At 46.2% G+C, this 22,679-nt stretch overlaps 1 protein-coding gene across 6 annotated transcripts in view; it reads right to left on the minus strand.

The window, feature by feature from the left end:
- Positions 1-22,679, minus strand: part of LOC121445278 (doublesex- and mab-3-related transcription factor C1-like) — a 35,036-nt gene that overhangs the window by 12,096 nt on the left and 261 nt on the right. For 3 of the 6 annotated variants that reach the window (XM_041647322.1, XM_041647320.1, XM_041647318.1), the window contains exon 2: positions 18,641-18,792. The exons of 2 other annotated variants lie outside the window; for them this stretch is intronic. The gene's annotated coding sequence lies outside the window, so the exon portion shown is untranslated. Of the gene's footprint in view, positions 1-3,042; positions 3,098-18,640; positions 18,793-22,679 lie in introns of those variants that run through there. One more of the 6 variants, XM_041647323.1, reaches the window with a different exon arrangement.

Raw genomic sequence — 22,679 nt, forward strand, 5'->3', positions numbered from 1 at the left:
TTCAGTAGCTGATCTAGAACGCAGAAACAGAGGTGGGATAAAGGCAGCTGGACAGATGCATAAGAAGCCTTCACATCTGTCCCTCCGACCAGACACAGACCCATCCTGCCCAACACCTCCCAAGCTGACTAATCGTGACCACAGAACTAGCTGTCCACTGCCCACACAGGGCTCACTGGGATACTCAGCACTACATTTTGTTTTCCAAATGACGTACCTCTGCTGTTGATCTCAGCTCTTGCCACAATCACCTAGCATGGTCCTTTTAGGTCAGCAGTCCTCAACCTGTGCGTCTCGATCCCTTGGAGGTTGCATAGCAAACATTCTACATACCACATGTTTACCTTATGATTCATAACAGCAGCAAACTTGGAGTTATGAAGTAGAAAATAATTGTATGGTTGGGGTCACCACCAGGTGAGGAACTGTACTAAGGGATTACAACATAAGGAAGGTTGAGACACACAGTTCTAGGCTTTGGTGGCCCTGTGTCCTGCCTCCCACTCTACAGAACTACAGAGTCCCGACTTCCGGGGAGAAGATACTTGCCACTGCCCACCCCAGTCACAAGTGACTCTCTGTACTCTCTCCAAGAGCACTCTCTTCTCCTAGCCTGTGAACTAGGGCATGACCAGTTTAAGTGTTGCCACTTCTAAGGGCTCAGCGCTTGTGGGTTTTGAGCCCTGGGTTCTCACAGCTGTGTCGATGTATCCCCCCCCCCCAGCTTTCTCAAAAATAAAAAATCTCAAAATTAAAATTGTATGCTTTTGGGTTTCCAGGTGTGTAAACCATTGTGACACGACTACTACCATCAAGGTAAATCCCATCAGTCACCCTCAGAGTCACCATTATTCCTCTGTGGAGAAAGCATTTACGATCTTCCACCATGCACATTTCCTGTACAGTGAAGTCGTAAACAATAGATGCTGAACATACATGTTTGATATGTATTTAAATTTAAAAATTTGTATCTTATAGGAACAAAAAGTAGAACGTGTTGAAATGGTTAAATAAATTTTATAGACCTAGCCCAGACTCTTTATTATGCACTCAGTGGTCACATTTACAACCTATACATACTTCAAAGCAGGATACCAAGGTCTATATAGCATACATTATATACCTAAAATAAAAAAAAATAGTTAGTGCACTTAAGCTGTCATTTCCACCTCTATGTTCACATTGTCATCTCTATGCTACCTTCAGGTCACTGGCAACCACTATTGTACACTTTCCTTCTCTTTGGAAAGCAGGTAATAGATTATTTGTGCGTTTTTTTCTTTTTTCTCACTATACCCATGTTGTTGTAAACAACAGGCAAGCCTTGGGCCTGCCAAAATTCCTGTCTGTGGTCAAAAGATGTTTTATTTCGTGTGCACAATGTCTGTGTGCATAGAGAAGAGGAGTAGTTTTTACAGAGCCCCTGGATTGAATGTAGTCTTTGCACGTGGCAAGTAAAAACTCTCTCAATTGGCTAAATTCCCAGTCCATTTTAAAACTAAAGGAAATGCAACTGTATCTCAGTAATTTGCACAACATTTGTACTTAAGCTCATTCTGTAGCCCAGGCAAGTCATCAACTTATTATCCTTCTGGCACAGCCTTCCAAGTGCCTGTAATTGCAGGTTTTGCCCCCAGATCCAGCTATATTCTTGATATGATTATCCACTAACAGACATTTAGATTATGTTCCTAGGACAGGTACTGTAGGTGATGCCTCAGTTAGTGTGGGGATTCAGATATTTTTGGAGCACTGACTTTAGGGCTTTGGGATATACCCCCAGTACAGGTACAGCGAAAATGCATAGTAGTTCTAACGTTAATGTCTGGAGACACATGCACGGCGTTTTCAATAGCTGTTGTACCAAGTCCCACTTTAACAATCTTGTACTCTGCTCCTTGTTGGCTCTAATTCCCATCTCAGATGGCAAGCCCAGCACAAAAGGTGAGATGATCTCTCACTGCAAATTTGATTCCCATTCTCCTGATGATTATTGCCAAGAACTTTTGTCCCTATCTGTTGGCCATTTGTACATCTCCTTTTAACAATGTCTACACAGATTCTCAGTCAATTTTCAAACAGGGATAGCTGTAGGTTTCCTTTGCTATTGAGTTCTGTGCCTTTCTTATATTTTAGGATATTTATTGCTCCTTTATGTCTACATGAAGTCCTGATGTAATTCACAGAAATGAGAGGGCAGAGAGGAGGAATGTGTGCTGAGAGTCAGACACTTCTGAGGGTGTGGGGACAGTAGATCAGGCTGCCTCTAACAGTGAGTTAGTGGTAGCAATGCTTGGGGAGCTTCAATAGTTTGGGCTTCCCTTGGTTGTCTTGAGAATTGGGAGTGTTTTTTAGATACATTCTCACTATGCCCAGCGCTGTAGTTGTGATGTTGTGAATGCCTATGACCTCCACAGGCTCATGTGTTTGAATATTTGGTTTCAGTTGGTGGGACTGTTTGGAAAGGATTAAGAGATATGGGCTTGGTGGAGTAGCTGTGTCCCTAGGAGTGGGCTTGCAGGTTTCAAAAGTCCACACCACACCAAAGGGCCAGCTCTGGTCTCTCACCATTCTGGGTGTTGTCTCAACATGTAAGTTTGCAGCTACTGCTCCAGCACCATGGCCGCCTGTGTGTTATCTGCTCAGAACCATGTCTACCTGCCTGTGACCAGGATCCCTGCCATGATGCTGAGGACTTTACCTATGGAACTGAAAACAAACACCCAACAAAATGCTTCTTTCTCTCATCAGTTGCTTTGGCTATGATGTCGCCTCACAAAAATAGAGAAGTGACTAAGATCTGAAACTCAGTATGTATCCCAAGTTGTCTTCAAACATACAAAACTCCAGATCCAGTCTCCCGTAACAGGGTGGCAGGTATGTGCCCAAACACCAGTTTATGTCAATCTATAATTCTGTGTGATTTCTTCCTTCTACACCAGAGAGCAAGTGGGTATGTGGCAGAATTGCTGATGGGGAACAGTCTGTCATGGCCCCAGGTATTTGTATAGCATTAGGGCCAGCATACACACATTGACATACCTGTTAGATTCTGGAGGGAAAATCCCTGAAGCCTCATGGATACTTTATTTCCAGCAGAACATCCAGGTAAATCTTGCCAGCCTTGCGTGGTTATTATGAGCATGAAGAAACTGCCACTATGCCAGTGAATTGAAAATCATCCAATGAATCAGAAGAAACGGATAGCAAACAGAAGAATGAGCCTGAGAACAACACAGTCTTCATTTCAACCATGCAGAAGAAACACATTGGAGCACACTGAGAACTCTGATGGCAAAAGTAGAAAAAATGAACAAACAAATGAACAAAGAGGAATAAGCTACAATGGAAGAGAACACCACGGATTTGAGAATGGCAGATATAGAAATGAAATGGCCATCTCAAAAGGAGTAAGAGTACCATGTCCCGAGTCAGAATGGAAACAGAATAGAAATCAGCTGCCTGTATCCTGTTGTAAACTGGGAGACACTACAAACTGTAAGAATTCCAGCCTGTAACATACACTGCAGGCAGGTACTAGTTCAGATGCTCTTGGAAACAGCAGCCAGCAAGGACACCTCTATTTTGAAATGTTTGCACATGGTGCACCTTCAAATTCTTTCTCCTCCTACTGCAGATAAGAACCATACATTACATTGGTTGTGTGGGTGTATGCCTCTATCCTCAGCATAGGGAGGCTGAGACAGAAGGATTCTGAGTTCAAGGTCAGCCTGGGTTAGATAGAGTGGTACTCCTCACAAGAGTGACAGCAAAACAAACAGCTGCTTCTGACAGACATCATTGTTCTGGGTCTGAGATGTCATGGTCTCAAGGCCAATCATGTTCTAGCAAGCTCTTCTCCAGCTCTGCTACATGCTAGGCCAGAGCATCCTCAAGATCAGGACCATGGAGAGATCCTCAGGCATACTGCCTTTTTCAATACTCAACAGCTAGGTAGCTCTCTTCTACCGGGTGTGTGGTTAGTGAAGATTTTTCCTCCATTCTGAATGATGTCTCTTCAGTGGATTAACTGCTCCCTTTGCTGCTGGCCTCATTTGCTAAACAAGCACAGGTCTTTTCAGGAAATCCTTGTCTGCCTCTATCATTATCAGGGTTTCAGGTCTTACAGTAAACCTAGTCATTCACTTGCCATGGGTTTCTCCACAGAGAAGTGGGGAATCTAGCCTTATTCTTCTGCATTTGGAGTGTAGCATTTTAAGTTAAGTAAGTCAGACAGATAAATTTTACATGTTTTCTCACACTTGAGAATCCTAAGTTTTATATATATATATATATATATATATATATATATATATATATATACATACATACATACATAAAATCATGGATGTCTAAATGACATCAAAGAAGAAGTGAAACAGATTAGAAGAAATTGAGGCACTTGCCATAAATTGGAGGAGAACAGAAGGAAGAGTAGGGGTTGTGGAGAAAAGCTTCCTCCAATACTTGAATGACACTGTCGGCATAAAACTCAGTTCTATGTACAACCAATAAACACCAGTTACTAAGCAAAAGGTGTGACAGCATGTTGAGTACATCAAAGAGAAAAAGATTTTCTGCTCCAAGCTTCAGGGTCGCGTGAGACACTTCCTGCCACTTTGCTTCCCTCTGGAGCCTCTTGGCTGCCACCAATTCATGGAAGAGACACCTGGAGTCTGATTACAGATCCTTGGTGGGCCTTGGGCTTTAGTCATGGAGAGCTTATGGGACATTTAAGATACAGGAAGAGTCTCCCTGTCTGTTTGCTGAAATTGTCAACATGTGGATGGAGCTGGAAACTAGAAAGATGTGAGTGACAAGTGACTGTGTTTTTCTTTTGGAAAATGTGATGTTAACAATCCGAAACTCAACCTTCTGCCAAGTCTTAAGCCTTAGATAATCATTGCTAGTGGATTCTAAACGGTAGGGAAAACCACTTTCAATAAGTCATTTCACCACTGGCCTTGGTGTAGTATGCTTGATTAGAATGGACTTGGGGGAGAAAGGAGGACAGGACGAGAAACAGATATACAAGTTAGTGAGGCATCCCAAGGTCCAAAGGAGTGAGGAAAATGTATCAAGTGCTTGGCCAGCATGTACTTATCTCCAGAAGGGGTGGTGGGAAACTGGGACAGGGACACAGGGATGGAATTCTCAGAAAGGACTGGCTCTCAGTCTTCACAAGCACAACAGGATTAAGGGGATTGCACACCTCTGACACTAACTCCTTTCCTACACCAAATGCACAGCACACTTCTGGAATAATCTGAATGTCTCTACCTGCTGTGGCTGAGACAGGACCTTCCTGTATGAGGAAAACTGTGGCTGTCTGGAGACCTTCCCCTGCAGGGAAAAGCCTGGAGTCCTAGGTTAACAGTGAAGGTGGCTGGATCGCCCTTTCTTCCCCATGATAAGCAAACTCAAAAACATGTGAGTCTGTTTTCCCGGCAAGGTGATTGATCACTGTCCACAAAAGGCTAGTGACCCAGGTCTCTGGATGGCACTGCTCTGTGAAATGAATATAGATATGGGCTGGCTATGATGGCCCATATCAGTAGGATATGTTGAAGTCACTGAGTCCCGGGGATCATGAATACAGCCCTGGACCCACTGTATCCACATAAACCTCCCAATAAGCACTTGGTAAAAGGCAGCAAATGTCAGAGCAGGCTTTGATGGCTTTCCTGAAGAGGACTGACTCTCATTAAAACACTGGATTTTCTATTAACCATTGTAGTCTCCCTTATCAGAGGAATTCCTTTCCTCTCCTTACCTTTGTTTCAAGACAAGGCCTTGAGCCCAGCTGGCGTAGACATCACTATCATGTCCTTGAGTTTCTGAACCTCTACCACCACCTTCTGAGTTCTAGAATTATAGATATTTGTGACCGCAGTCTCTGCCCCTCTCATAGTAGCAAGCTTGTCTCCATTTATGTACCAAGAGAACCATAGCCCATGTGTCAATTCCTCAAGGTGCTCAACGACCAACTGTCCCTCTTTTCTCCTTCCCAACAGACATACTCAGAATCTCAAAGATCAACAGTGCCACAGACATGACTCCCAGATGATGACCAAGTTCTGTCTGTTGCTCCCAGTCCTTACTATCCAAGCTGCCCAACTGCTAAGCACACTTCTGTGATCTGGCTTTATAATATTTTTGGTCCTCCTATCATCTCCTCAGTATATGGTTTGCGTGTTTTGGTGAAGGTGACAGTATGTGACTCTGAGACATAAAGGAAACCAAATATCAAATATTTTATCGAGAGTGGTTGTCTCCATAAGGGACTGAGTGACATCTCTAGTGCTGAACAAGAAGGCTGTGGGCCGAAGGCCGTGGAGCTGGGTCAAAAGGAGCCACAATGTCCCAGAAACCACAAACCACATGTAGGGCTTAGAGGGGAGTGATAACTTATATTCTGACAACAATGAACTCACCCAACAGAGTTCCATCATTCATCACGTCTGGTTGTTTATCTCACAATGTGTCACCCCATCTATTTCTGCTTTGGAAGAGAATTCAGTAAAATTACAACACAGCGTGATCTCCCTCTGCGTCTCGGTGTGAAAAAAATCCACACTACTGGCACAAAAACTGGTTGGATCTTGGCGAAGGCTCTGATTTGGATTCTGGCTCACTGGGTACTGGGAATCATGCCAAATGAATCTGTTGGGCTGATGGGATTGCCCTCGCCATGATGCACTAGGCTCTATAATGAAGTGTGCAGTGGCCATGGGACCTCCACTTGGTCTTATGGTTTCCATTTTTAGAATACTTTTCACGACAACACCTCAACTCCTCAAAAAGAAACACAGAAAATGACATGGGAACCTCACAAGTTACCTAATTTTGTGTTGCTCTCAATGCTGCTTGCTTTCCCTGGAATTGCCCCTTACATATTAGGAATGCATTCAGTGTTCTCAGATCTACATTTAATCCCTTCCTTCCTTCTTTGAACAGGTCCCCCTACCACCTTTCATTACTGCATATTCCATGTAGTGCAGAAACGTGTGGTAAGCACACTTCTAGCACAGCCCTCAGTGACAACCTCCTTCCAGGAACGTTGGTCCTAATGAAATGGGCCCAACCCAACGCCATGCTTGTATCCAGCAGCATTTGGAAACTATAGTAGTAAGTCATTGCTGCCCAAGGGCAGGCTGTCACAAGACTAAGCCTCCCCTAGCAGGCAAACTTCCTCCCTCCAGTACTAACTGCACATGTCCCTGTGGAGATGAACAGCTTACAATGAGTTGGTGGCAATCATACCTCTATCAGACAGAAACAGGCTAAGGCCCTCATGCTGCAGAGCATTAGGAACTGGATCCTGTCAACACCTGGCTCACCTTCAGTCCACCTATGAGATCACAGTCCGTGGGCATCTGACACCTTGATTACAAGTAGGTGTCAGAAAGGGTGAAAAGTGGAGGACCTAGACAAGTCATGCAGATTCCCCAACCAAAGAAAAGCTGGGAGAATAACTATTCTGTAATGCTGGTATATTTTGTTAGATGGACTACATGTCAGTCACTAATGCTGAAGATAACAGGACTACCCGAGTGCTGGGACTGTGGGCAAGTGACAGAGGGCCTGAGTCAGACTGGGAGAGTTTCATGTGGCTCAGTGGACACAGGATGTGCACACCTCTCAGTCAGACTCAGGGTCAAGTCCCAGGTTTGGTCTGAGTCATCTCTGTGACTTTGAAGAGGTCATGTGATGCTCTGGACTGGGTCAGTTCTTCCATGAACTTGACTGACACCACCTGGCAAGACCGGTTGAAATCCACACAATTGAACTATCTAAGGATGTATTTGGCATCTTCTTGACCTGAACCCACAACTCTGCTTCTTGTCGTGGTTTCCATATGAGCTGGGAACTCTGTCCTTTTCTGAGGCCAGGCCGGTGAATGGATTAAGTACTATCAATGTCATGACTATATGACTCCTTCTGGCTCCACCAGGTCACAGAGGATATGATCTGTGCACTGCCACTTGGGCAGCCACTCAGGTGTGCATTGATTTAGCCTTTCTGTCATGACCCTCAGATGGTTCATTAAGAAAGCCCAACATCTACATGGCTGGATACATTCCTTACCAGCCTGTGGAGGCTTCTCTTCCATCAGGCATTTCCAAATGAAAGGATTCTATAAGAGACTTTACCTCTCACTCCACACACCATCAATCTACCCTTGGGAATCTACACAAGGGTCTCTAGTTTGCCTTCAATGGACACAGAGATCTTCCAATTCTCCTCGCCCTGTGGGCCTTGGACTTATAGTTCCCTCTAGACACACCCTTTCCCTACAGGACTTTCATTTGCTTTCTGGGTCTGCAATGCTCACAAGTAGCTGCAGGCTAATCTTCCCAGCACATAGCACAAAAGCAATTGTTCTCTGGACAGGGGGCAGATCAGAGTGGATACATTTGCAAGCAATTCCGGGTGGTTGGAGGAGCCTTATCAAAAGCAGAATGAGCCCATGATGCTGATGCAGAGAGCAAATGTTTCTCTATCTCCCCCTGGACGCCTGTCTTCTGCCCTCCCTTTCCATTCGTGTCTGTTTTCCTAGTCCTTCCCAATTCCCCTCCCACCCCCTTCTTTCTTCCCACAGCACTCCAGATATGCAGACATTTACTGTTTCTGCTCTGCTTGTGAGTGCATGCAGGAGTGCACACGCCCAATCACACATAACATACTCTTTGTACAGCTGTAGCTGTTGCCCACTGATGTGTGGCTTCTGTTAGGAACACTGCCATAATTGCCATATTCAGACTCCACTCTAGGGAAGAGCTTTGTCTTGCTGATTTCGGAACAAGCAGTCCCTGTCTTAGGGCACCTTGTACTGACCAAATGAGATGGTAATTATGTATCCACTAAATTGTGCGGCTCCTAGATACTGCTCTGGAACATTAACGCATACTCTCCCATTTGCTGCCCCCAACTCGAAGCCCAGACACCCACAGAGTAGATGTTGGACAGTGTGTGCTGGTGGAGAGGCAATTTCTATGCGGATTTTGGGCATTCGAGAAATGAATCTTGGATAACCAAATTAACACAGGCCCAAGAGTTGAGGTTCTGAAGCTTCCTGCGCCTTTCAGCCCTGAGGACACTGCAGGAAAGAGGACCTTTAAAGGAAGGGGACCACACCTTACCCATATATGGCTAAGGAGGAGGTGTCACTGGACTAAGCAAAATCCCAGTAGGCAGCTACGGTCTTAATGGAGTAGAGCTTCATAATAAGCAGTCCTCATCACTTTATCCCTGCCCAGCTCACAGAAAGAGTTCCAGAATCCCCACTTCCAATTCCCCAGAGCCAGATGTCCCACCTATACTAGCACAGTCCTGGCTGACTTGACAGAAAGCCGCTGATTTTGGTGCCATACCATGCTAAAAACACCCTCCTGAACTCTCCTTTTCATGAGGGACCTTTCACAGTCCCTTGGTTTCTGGACCCTGTGAGTTGCTAGGAGGCATGATTCATGTGTCACCACTATTCACACTCATGGTGTTCTCATTTGACTCTCTTGCCTGTGATACCACATCTCTCTGTGACCTTCAACAAGGTGGTACAGTTTCCAGAGCTGACATTCAGTATCACATCTACAGTGAAACCTTTCATTGAGAGCTCTCTGAAATCCTGAATACCTGCACATTCTCTGATCCCAAAGCCCAGGGGACTCGGACACTGCAGCCCAGCTGCAAGGTTCCTAAGGTTATTGCTCTCATGAAGGTCTGTCTCTGATGATCCCTCCTGCATGAGTCCATAGGCTAAGATGCTATTTATCTTCCTGACCTGCTCCTCCCATCATAACCAAGATGGTCAATTTTCAAAGCTCAGAGCTACAGTGTGGGTGGACTGAGTAGTATCTGACAGACCAGGTCCTTAGAAATCATCACCCCTGAAGTCACAAGACAGACCCCACAGACTACAGACCATTCCTGATATGCCCTGCAAGTATCTCAAGGGCTGAACAATGGGTCAGTCCAATTGTTGATCAAGCTCTATCATTTTGAGCATCCATAGTACCAGAGTCTGTATGAGACATGAAGATGTACCCTGCTGCCTCCTGGTAGCCCTGTTTAAATCCTGCAAACATACCATGGAGGAAAAGGCAGCTGCCTATCTTCAGGGTCAAACTCACTGCAACTGCCTGGTCTTGTCCCTCCAGAGCTGTTCTTCCTCCTCCTTCCCCACTGAAGCCAAGTCTTCACACATACCAGAAAGCTACTCCTCTAGAAAACATCCCTGACTCAATGACAAACACCAAGCCTGGAGAGTTTCCTGACAGCCAGCAACCCCATGGTCCCTGATCTTCCTCCATTCCTGTCTGCTGTCCTTGTGACTTTCCTGATCTGACCCCGGCACAGGTCCTGGAGGCCACCTCTTAGTACTGCCTGCCTGGGATGACCCACCCACCCTGGGACCTCAATTTCTATCTAAAAGACATTTTCTCAATACCTCTCAATATGTCACCCACCAAAGTAGCAAAGTTTAAGGCTGAAGACAGTGAACACCACCCTGGGCTTACAGATTCACAACTCCTCCTTGGAAATACACTCACCCAAGGTTCTTTAAATGTATGTTTAGTGTGGCCTTCATTTTCTGTGTCCCTGTTTCTCCTCCAGAGAAATAGACTCTGGAACAAGTGTACTTAAGAATCACTTGAAAAGCTGAAATCTGTAAAGAGCCAGGTCAAGGTCCTTACATCTGGACATAAACAAGGCAGTACATTGCATGTTATGAACACCATGTGATGGTGTTCCATGAGATGACAGGTAAATTCACCTAGTCCTGAAAAAAATGATAAAAACCAAATGTTTGACACTCTGAAGTATGAGCCTACTTTATACCAAGAAAAACAGAATTGTGTGTATGCATGTGGACACATGCATGTATGTAATGCATGTTTGCAGAATTCTTGAAGATACATACCTGCTTGTTGTAAGAGGGCTGGTGACAGTGGAAGGTACATGGCAGGACTATTCTTTGATCTGACACTGTTCCTAGTCCTGGTGTACGTAAGCAAGCAAGATTTAAAACATTGCAATGTGTCCTAGGAACTGAATGTGCTACCCTGGTGATAAGCAAAGGGCTTCCAACCTTTAAGAGGCTCAGGGAATTTACTTGTGAGGCACAAGGCTGTAGTGGGATCCACCATTGCATGTAGTACTTTCCACAAATAATTACCCGTAATTTATCCAGGTGTGATTCAGGGCTGACAGGATCCTACTGACCTCTCTTCTGTGTAACAGCACTCCAACTGAAAAGTTCAACATTCTCTCTCATCCCTATTCCTTCCCTTGGTTATCTCTGCACGTGATAAAGCTGAGGCTGCCATGAAAACCACTCTCTTCTCATATGTCATGTTTCACATAAGTAAAATTTCAGACAGACTGTAATCACTCATTGATGAGAATCAATCCCACAATGGGAGACTCCTTTTATCATGATCCACCACCTCCCACCCGCTCCCACTCCCTGAAGACCTACGGTACCCTTCAACGCAGGTACATGAAGACAGCTTTTGTTTTCCAAGCGGTGTCAAAGGGAAAACTTGATGCCCGTGCAGCACCAGTTTTTCAAGGAGTAAGCTGCCTTGTTATCCAAATGAACACCACACTCATTTTTCAGAGAAACCCAAAGATGGGCATACCATTCTGCTTCATAAACTGCCATAAGAAATTATCAGAGACAAGATGATTAGAGCAAGGGAAATTTATTTTCTCTTGGTCCTCCAGACTGTCCAGTCCAAGATCAAAGTGCTTCCCAGCTTGGTTTCTGTCGGGTTTCATGCTTAGCCTTCTTCTCAGCAAGTCACCCCATGGCATCTCCATGAGGATTCCTGCACACATAGAGCAAGTCCTCTGCTGTCTCCTCAGATAAGGACTTCAATCCACTTAAGTCAGCTTCCCACCTAGGGATAACTTCTTCCTTAATTCCACACTAAAGGCTCCAAATCCAGTCAGCTCTGGGGCAGGACTTCAACAACAAAATTGTGAGGGGGCATAGTTCAGTCCAGACTGACACTGATCCATGCTGTCAAATGATGGACACATGTATTATTGCCTTGAGACAGGGCCAGATGCTACTGACCCTCGTCCTGCCTAAGCAGGTAACTGCCACACTCCAGTACTGGTAAGGAAGCGAACCCACAGCACTACCCACATGTGTCAGCCCCTTGAACATCACTGCAGATTTCCGAATCTCCCAACCAGACTCTCGGCATGTCCTAAAGTGGGACAAAATCTTGGCATGGGCCCTTAGCTTAGGATTGAGCCCTGAGTCCTGGGAAACCTCACTCAGAGGCTGCATCATAATGGGCTCAGGGGTTCTGCCTGAGACAGTTCTCATGTCTCGTTCTGCCCCCAGGTGGAGGCTGAGGATGGCACCCAGTGCAGGCAAGGAAACCAGGAGTTCTACTATGGATGCAGGACCAAAAGGTGGTTCTTCTCCTTATCAGCACAGGGCTCTTTGCAGGAGTTTGGAAGAAGCCCCTGCTTGCCACTTCACTTTCCTTACATGAATATGGACGTTGGAAAAATGACGCATAATTATGAGGCCTTCGTTTCTAGTCCTCACCATTGAGGTCAGAGAATTAAACCCAGATTTTTATTTACATCTAATCATGACATACGAACCCCATATTGTATTCACACAGATGGGCATGAATAGAAATGACAAGCATCGCTTCAGTCCTTCATTGATTCACATGCCAGTAATTCCAAGTTCCCATGGAGCACTGTGAGAGGAAACCCATTTGAGTGCATGGATGGGGAAAGGAGAGAGGACCAAGAAACCTATTCGTTTCTTGGGGGAGGGGGAAGATGGTCTGCGATTTGGTCAAAAATGTACCTGGAAATTCCTAAGCTTCTATTGGGGTGCTTGGGAAAATTCTGAAAAGGCACAGATGAAAACTGTGGGCTCTTTACCTCCGATGTGCACAGGGACTCTACTCTTCAGGGCACAACAGAGGAGCGGCAGGCACACCTGCTTGCACATCTCCAGGGCTGCTAATCATCTCCTCAGGGACCAGAGGTGGCTTGTCTGGAAAAAGACTTGGTCTGGCAAATTTCACCTACAGTGTCTGCTCCACGGCAACCCCACCCCCAGTTCCTTCTCATGATGTCTCTCCCACCTGGAGTCCACCTAGAACTCTGGAGTGATGCCCATAAAGACGGCAGAACAGAGGTGATGGCTGAAGGTCAGCAGCAGCTTTACACAGCGCTATTCAAAGGCCTAAGGGACTACTCTCCATTCTCCTCCTCTAGTTGGAACTGAAAGGCACTGGAGTAGCCATCCGTTCCTCACAAATGCCGCATCTTCATCATAAGCATCAGTCATGATTTCCCCTACAAGCTTCACAACTCAATGTGGGAAAACCGGTCAAGAGGGGAGAAAGATGATACTGCCTGCTTGAAGCCGGGTACGAAACACCCGGATTGAGTGGCACTAAAGCATTTCCAAGGACTTAGGAAAGACAAGAAACCAGAGCAGTGCACACCATGACCCGGAGAGTCCACTAAATGATAAGGATCAAATGCTGTCATCCCAAATGAGGTATGGCTAAAATATCAGTGTGCTTTCTTCTCAGAGTGAGGCCCCTTAGTACATCTCTGCTCAGGAAGCTGCATGTGGCTTGAGCCTGTTGTGGGGGAGGGAGGCAGAGAGAAAACAGAGAAAGACACAGAGAGGGCAAGAGCACCTGAGGAGGAAGAGAAGGGAGGGGGGTGTAAGGAGCAGAGAAAGAGACAATGGGAGCGGAAGGGAGGTAGGAACATTGGAGAGGTGGGAGTGGGAGAACAGGAACAGGACAGGTCACATGTCAGCAATGTATCCACTGGATGTGCTGGATGTCCAGAACCGAAACAGGGAGGAACAATGGGGAGGGGCAGAGTGGGCAGGCACTGTGAAAGGAAGTGCTTAGCATTTACACTTGGCCAAGCAGGCAGTTCAGCAGATCTCTCCAAGTCAGTCCTGGAGAAGAGGATCACTGCTGCCATCACACACTCTCGTGCAAGGAAGTCCTAGGAGTCACTGTGGCTGGAACACACACTCCTGGAAGATGATCTTCATTCCCTTCTTTCCACGGCCTGGGCAGGTCAGTTTCGTGTCCATGGGCTCTGGAACATCCTCCAGGGGGCTGGTCTGGAACATCCTCTGGGGATACTGGGGTTTTGTCAGGCCATGGCTCCCACTTCTCCATCCCCAACCAGTAGCCGAATGGGGTAATGGACAACAGTCATGAGGGACCGCAAACATGAGGTCTCAACTCTCTTTTTCAGACTGTGAGAAACCCATAACAATACTTCCAGGAAGGTAATGTCTTTGCTCACAACATGGAGAACTCATCCAATGGCCCAAGAGGAACCGGGAAGGCTGCTCCTCCGAGAAGACCCTGGAAGGGTCGGTTCCAGAGAGCCCTGGCACGTGTGTCCAAGTTCTTCAGGTGAGGGCTCTGAGTCAGCCTGCCTCTTACCACTCACAGCAAGCTGCAATGACTCCCTTCCTTTCCCTCAGAAAGCACCCCAGCCCTCCTCTCCATTCCCACAGGGCTTCTGAGGGTCCACTTGTCTCTCTGTTTCCTCCTCAGGAGAGGCCGCCAGACAGAAAAAGGCTGAGTCCACTGAGGTCCGAGAACGGGGCCATGGCCTTCTGCTGTCCAGGCCTTTGCCCTCCTGAGAATCTTGTTCAGTGCAGTTGAAATAAAGGCCGTCATGCTTTACAATGTTTTGCCTCCATGACATTTCCTTCACTTTCATACTGACACCCACCTCAGATGAGATGATTTGGGTATCAGACTGGATGTCCCGGGAGTGTTGGTGCGAATGGCAGGAACTAGTGTCTTTCTTACTCCAGCTGAGCCATCCACTCACCTTCTTGAGGCAATGATGCTTGCTGCTTGGAGGTGGTGGTGGAGTCCTTGTTCAATGTGCAGTGAATTTCCCACAGCTCTCAGCTCTGACCCCAAGGGGTACTTGCATGTACTGAAAATCCTTGAGGCGTGATGGAGGTGGGTCTTGAATCTTATCTGTTGCTTTCATTGGTTAACTAATAAAGAAAACTGCTTGGCCTGATAGGACAGAAAATTAGGTAGGCGGAGTAAACAGAACAGAAGGCTGGGAGGAAGAAGCCGAGTCAGGCAGTCGCCATGATTCTCCCACTCCAGACAGATGCAGGTTAAGTTCTTTCCTGGTAAGCCAGCTCGTGGTGCTACACAGACTATTAGAGAATATTATCAATATGTAAGAGCTAGCCAATAAGAGGCTGGAACTAATGGGCCAGGCAGTGTTTAAAAGAATACAGTTTCCGTGTAATTATTTCGGGTATAAAGCTAGCCGTGCAGGCGGTCGGGTGCCAGGAACATAGCCCGCCGCTCCCCACTACAGAGTGGCACCCAACGTGATGGACTAAATACACTTAAAAACCTGAGAGGGCTTTAAAAAAGAAAGGAGAGAGAGTTTAACACAGCTTTTGGGTGTTTGTGGGTGGCTTGCCACAAAGAAATTGCCCTGACTCAGCAGCAGGAAAAAAACTGGTTGTTTTAAAATGCCGGCTTTCTGGGCTGTGCCACCATTGCAATCTCTGTCTGGCTCCTAGGGGAGACAGAGTCTTTGAATGGAGCATTTGGAATAAAGTGCTACGGCTTGCTTGATGGCAATGTGGACTGCTGTGTGCCTGGAACTGTGTGTGGTTCAGGGGCACCAAATGGCTCTAAGGTAGGAGTGGCTCAGCTCTGCCATGCTGAACTGTGCTGGTCTTGGGCAGGAACTGCTGTAATTACCATAATAACAACGCAGTTAAGGTTTAGACTGGGCAGGAAACAGGCTCTACCTATTACGGTATTACATCTACATGGCGCAACTTAAGTTTTTAAGAAGTACTTAACATTTTAAGAACTGCTCCTGGATAGTAAAAAAAAAAATATACAGATTCACAATAGGACAGATTCAGACCACTAAATGGATCACAATGTTAGATGAGTGTATGTAGGCTTGAGAGAGAGAAAAAAAAGAGAGAGAGAGAATAAAGTTAATGCCCTTAAAAAAAGGGTAAAGTCTTGAAAGAGACAGAGTACAGATAGTTATAGATTAAAAGAAATAAAGAAAAATAAACCACGTAAAAATGGAAAATTCACAGAGAGTCTGGATTATGTACATTGTGTTTTCTTTAAAATATTTGACTGTGAAGGAGCTAAGCACAGAGAGACATTTCATTATATGGGCTGCCAAGTGGAACCAGAACGGATATCATGAGGGTATGACTTCAGAATTTGGGTCTAAGGATATGATGCTTTGAAAAGGGTCTTCTTTTGTTTTCACAGAGGATGAGACCCTGTGGATTGTGTCTATCCCAATATGGAATGATAAACCACACCCTCCTGAAAGGTTGCTGTGAACACCCTGAAAAAATTACTTTGCTCAACTGCAGACTGAGATGAACCTAGCAGACAGGTTATACTGTGAAAGACCTAAATAACAGCGCCCACATTCAGCAGGAATCAGTTTGGAGAGAAATAACTACGTCCATATTCCCAAATATTGTTTATAAATGTTTTTTTTACATTTAAAGGATGGTATGATATAGATATGAATAATTTTCATTGGTATGGATTTTAAGGTCAATTTTGTTATATGTATATGTATTTCTGATCTTGATTAAGGTATTGTGATTGTATAGTTCATTTAAAATGTAATGTATAATTATGAAATATAGGTTTTTAATGGATAATCATCAATAATAGTCAAGCTTGTAGTCATGTTAGTTAGATTTTCTAGATATATAGAGATATATTTCAGTTAGATAGACATTCTTCATATCTTTCAAAGACTGCAGAATATGGCATTTAAATGTTTTAATAACTTAGGGCTTTTCATGACAATGAGACATGTCTGCTTCTGGCAGCACCAATCTACTTCAAGAGGAAGATGGGCATTGAAGAGGCTCCTTATGGAGTTTGTTTAGGCATTTGGGCAAGAAACTGCTCTTGCCTGGACTGATGCATGAACTGGACACAAAGAACCTGCAGAGAGAGGACTGCTGAACTTGCCTAAAGGTGAGATGGTCCTTTGGGGTTCCTGACTCATGAAAGAGTCTGCAAGACATTCTGCAGGACACAGCAGATAGTGACTGAACTGCCTTTGAAATTTCCTGCTTCATGGAAATGTCTGCTGGATACTATGGGCCTGAAGGCTGAAGATGGATGCCCCAACAGTAGAGAGGAACTTTGGATGACTGTTCAGGTAGCGAGATGTCTCTGTCATTTCTAGAGTTTGGATTTCTTGTTTGCTTAGGTAATACTATATCCTTCTGGAGTCTTTGATGGAGTTGAAGAATAAATAGATAGTTATAGTTTTCCTTAGTTATGATAAAAGATAAAGTAGATATAAATATTGTAACTGTAATTCTTACTTGATAACTGTTTTGCTATATGTAATTTACTATGTTAAAGTTAAAGCCTTTCTTTTTTTGTTTAAACAGAAAAGGGGGAAATGATGGAGGTGGGTCTTGTATCTTATCTGTTGCTTTCATTTATTTTCAATAAAGAAAACTGCTTGGCCTGATAGGACAGAAAATTAGGTAGGCGGAGTAAACAGAACAGAAGGCTGGGAGGAAGAAGCCTAGTCAGGCAGTTGCCATGATTCTCCCACTCCAGACAGATGCAGGTTAAGTTCTTTCCTGGTAAGGCAGCTCGTGGTGCTACACAGAATATTAGAAATGGGTTAGATCAATATGTAAGAGCTAGCCAATAAGAGGCTGGAACTAATGGGTCAGGCAGTGTTTAAAAGAATACAGTTTCCGTGAAATTATTTTGGGTATAAAGCTAGCCGTGCAGGCGGTCGGGTGCCAGGAACGTAGCCCGCCGCTCCCCACTACAGAGGAGGGAATAGCATGTCTCTGCCCCCCTTTCACTGCAAAATATCCTCATATGGAGAAATACTTTGCCTCATTTATGAATGGGTAGTGGACGAGTCAGTTTGGGGAAAGCTACATGGTGGAGGTTGCATAATGGGGAGCAAGTAACTTGTAGAAACACTCCCTGGATCCTGCAAAAGGGCTTTAGACTTCCATGCTCACAAACAGTTCCCAGACAACCCCCTGCCTATCAAAACAGTCGCCCTCCAAGGGACAGCCTTTTCTCTAACTACACATGGTTTGTCCTATGTGGGCCTTTCTTGCATTTCCTTGGTGATCTTGAAAGATAACAAAACATAGTTTCCTCAGGACAAGACGTCAGTGGAAGATGGAGCATAGCTGAACCATTGATCCAACATGGAGGAGACCATGTTAGAAATGGCAACAGCTGAGCTGGAGATATGGCTCAGTAATTGAGGCCCTGCTGCTGTTGTAGAGGACCTGGGTTCGATTCCCACCACCCACATCATGGCTCACACCTGAGTATAACTCTAGTTCCAAGAGATCTAACTGACCCACTCTTTGACCTCTCTGGGCACCAGGCACCCACAAGGTGCACAGATGTGTGAAAAACAACCCTGCACATGAAATAAAAATAATTAAAAACAAATTGCAACACCAGTTATCAGAGACTAGGGAAACAATGTTGTGGACTTCAGAAACAACAGGGAATTGGACATCATGGGGGATCCTCAAAATACTTTATTTTCTGTGTAAATGGAGACCAGGACTCACAGTTCCTCCTGGAGTGGGCTCAGCCTTGTAGAAATGGTGAAATTATTGTCTCCACTTGTTCAAGGGAGAGCAGAACACTGGGGTTGCTTGTTCTTCTGTTGGCTCACCCTTTTCCATTCTGCCACATCAGGCTTTCTCATGTTCTTTTGCATCTAGGTGGAAATAAGTCTTGATATATCTGTTGAGTTCTGTACCAATATTATTCATACACCTCTTCCAAAAAAGAGAACAGTTAATTTAGGTGGGATGACCTTGGTATTTGGAGATTGGGGGAGGGGAAGAGGTCATTTACAATGTAGGCATGGAAATGGACCACATCCTTAGGACTTTTCATGGGACAGCCGAGCTTGCTGAGGTGCCTATTAGGACTGTGGGCTATAGACAATGAATCCTCCATGGCTATATTTGAGAAAAACTGACTGTAAGAAGTACAAAATGTACAGCATCCACTATGCAGCCTTCACCACTGACAATGAGCTGTGAGGCTGCAGATGCAAAGGAAACCTTTTGGCATCCCAAAGACAAGGTTTAGATTGACATCCTCATATCCACACCCAAAAGCCCTATTCTAGAGAAAAACAGACCATTCCCACAACACCCACCCCACTTCAACCTCAGATTCCCATAGCACCATCACCCCCAACCCCCCAGGAGATACCTCTCCTTGTTTCCTTCACAGGAATGAACCAATGAGGGGCTTTAGATCCAGTGCTCTCTGGACCCCACATATCTCATTGGAGGCCCCAAGATTGCTGCTACTAGATTCCATGGGGTTTGTGTCTAGAGGACAAGAAGTTTCTAAAGGGGCACCAGCACATAAATGAAATGTGACCAGCAGCCTGCAAGGGTCAAAGTACTCACAGGGCAGCTACTAGGCTCCTGATATCCACTAGAAGCTATCCTAAGAAAGCACAGGAAATGTGGGTCCTTCAAAAGCCATGCTGTATATACAGGCCATCAACTTTGGGTAGAGCTACACTTTCATCAGATCCCTCTCTATTCATGAAAACCTCTGTAGCCCAACCAGATTGGATTGGTGCTGCGGTCTGGCCACCAAGGCTTATGCTGGCTCTGCTAAGACATAGTTCTCTCTCATTTCTGTCAACAGTGGTCCACAACACCAACAGAAAGCTTTACAGCTGCCCCCACACAAGCCTTTTTCTTTTCCAACTTATGGAACCTCACTGTAATCCTACCACTGCCCTCATAACACACTGGCTCTCCCAGGCCTCAGGAGACAACCTCTGCTTTGTGCCCTTGCCTCAGGGGACACTCTCTGTTCTGGTGAAGAAGCACTTGCTCCTTGATGTAAGTGTTACTTTCTATGTGTTGCTTTCATTGGTTAATTAATAAAGAAACTGCCTTGGCCCTGATAGGACAGAAATTAGGTAGGCGGAGTAGACAGAATAGAATGCTGGGAGAAAGAAGCCGAGTCAAGCAGTCGCCATGATTCTCCCACTCCAGATAGACTCAGGTTAAGATCTTTCCTGGTAAGCCACCTCGTGGGCTACACAGAATATTAGAAATGGGTTAGATCAATATGTAAGAGCTAGCCAATAAGACGTTAAAACTAATGGGCCAAGCAGTGTTTAAAAGAATACAGTTTCTGTGTAATTATTTCGGGTAAAGCTAGCCGGGTGGCGGGAAGCAGCCCCTCCGCTCCCACTACTACAGCTCCTTTCCTGCCACTCATTGGAAAGGACGGGTCAAGGACCCAGAGTGTGCAGGGAATGAGCTGCACGTGAGCCAGAGTCCAGAGCACGGACCACAGCTGCTGCTGGTGGGCCTTCCCTCTGGCAAACCCCAAGTCAAGAGTGTCTAGTCCCAGTTGATCCTCATTTATCTCCTCTCTCGGCCACAACTCGAGAGTGTGTCTCCTGCACACGTGTTCTTGCCCTCTCACCATCCCTCCAGTATCCTCTAATTCTAGCCTTCCAGTTCCACGGAAGCAGGGAGTCCACCAGTTGTCCACAACATCCCGACAGGGGGTCACTGGCAGTTTTTACATCTCTAGTGCTGCCTCTCTTGGGGGCCGTTACCTAATGCCAATGAAGCCTGCTGCCTCCCAGATGCCTGTCCTCTGGGCTCCCTGACCACCCCGGTCAAGCCTGCCTGCCGCATCTACCTCAATTATTTACACTGAGAGCCCCAACTAGACTCTCAGATGTGGGGCAGAGCCTGAGTCTGCTGCCTTGCTCTTCCAGTGCCCAACACAGTGCCTCACATAATGGTCACTAGGACACGGGTTAAATAAATGAGTCCATGAGCAAGGTGTCTAGTTCAATTTTATTTTCCCCTACATTCCAGAGCTCTAGGTGAATACAAGTAAACATTAGCTGGTTCTGCTGTGCCAGGTGTTGGCCACATTTGTGTTTTACCTCTGAATATCTGGAGGGGGAATCACAGCGTTACGACTTCCGTCAGCATCTCAAGGAGCTACTGACTCGACCCCAGGATGTTTCAGACATAAAATGACAGTGTCACAATTGTTTTGTATAAACAAAGAAATCTCCCGTAAATAAGGAACAAAGAAACCCTGGATGTATGCCAAGCATAACCGTGGACGCTCATACTTAATCATACGTCTAGAAAAGCAAGGCTTTGGGAAATGTTTTACTATGCCTTTGCTTCCACTCTGATCTGACATGTACATATCGAGGCACTTTTGACTTATCTTATGGCTGCGGGGATGAAACCCACAGCCTTGCCCATTTGAGGAAAGTCTTCTACCACTCAGCCACATCCTCAGCCTTCATCACTTAGTTCTCATGCCTTGAGGCTTCGCAACTGTTTCTCAATGAGAAAGAGGGTAGCTACAGAGAAAGCACAACCTTGCCATGTGCAGACTAGGCACTAAGTCACCAGGAAGCACAGCCCTGGAGCAGAATGCTATGTGTCCTTCCTCACCCTGCTCTAGCCCTGCACTTCCTAATCAGAGCCACAGGGCCTACTGCTCCAGCACCCCTTTGACTACTCACAACAAAAGCAAGGAAGCCTCAGCCATCCCTGGTGGCGGCAGAAGCCCAGACTCCGACCTGAGATGGTGACTGGCCCCTGCACTGTCCATCACTCCGGCATGGCTCTAGCCCTGGCCCTGGCACTTGCCCTGGCACTGGTGCTGATGCTTGCTTGCTTCAGCCACGGCAGGGGCCCTGGAACTGGAACTCGCACTAACTCTCGCACCTGTCACATCATCACCAGCAGCTGCTTCTCGGCCACCGCACTGTGAGCACTGGGCACTTCCTCCTCTTCTTTCAAGGCCTCATTTACTGCCACAGCCAAGGCTCTGGGCCGGGTGTCATTCACTTGGGCCACAAACTCCTGGCCTTCCATCTGTCTTGTTTCCTTGGAGGGCCCCACAAGAATACTGAGAGACAGCACTGGACTGCTGGAGGGCACCTACTCGTGCACCACAAACTTGTGCTGCACACAAGCTCTGGCCATTCCCTTTGGTGACGGCTCCCCAAGGACGGGATGCTTTTTAGGCGAGCATACCTCCAGCACCCTCCACACCTCCCCGAACACCTCCTCTGGGACACAGCTGGCCTGCACGAAGATCAAGTCCGGGATACTCAGCAGAAAGCCCAGTCTTTGGCGTGCTTGCCCTGGTCTGGTCGCCTGTCAGGCCCCCAAGGCAGGGCAGGCTGATTTTTTTTTTTTTTCCTGTTAGGGACATAGGCGTGCTCTGGAGGGCCAAGTTCCTTCACCTAGACCCAAAGACTAACTCGGGGAGGTCAGAGGTTCTCTTGAAAATCTCGGGGAAGAAGCTCCTGCACCTTTAGGATGACACACTTCAGCATGTCTGCCCTTTTGATCCACACAGTCTTCGCGTTCTTAGCCAGCAGGTACTGCGCCAGCAGCTCAGCTACTTTCTAGCTCCCAGGGCTCTGGGCATGCGCGCCAGGGGTGGTGGGGCCCGCGGGGTGCTCGGCGGGGGATCCCCTAGGGGCTTGGGGGGTCCACAAAGGAGCTCGCAGAAGCACCTGGGCGGGGGAGGGGGGGCTACGTGCCTCAGAAGAAATGCTCTTGGGGCTCCGGG

The sequence above is a fragment of the Microtus oregoni genome, unplaced genomic scaffold, assembly GCF_018167655.1.
Source record: "Microtus oregoni isolate MIOR12 unplaced genomic scaffold, Mior012 000171F_ref0000002, whole genome shotgun sequence".
Lineage (NCBI taxonomy): Eukaryota > Metazoa > Chordata > Mammalia > Rodentia > Cricetidae > Microtus > Microtus oregoni.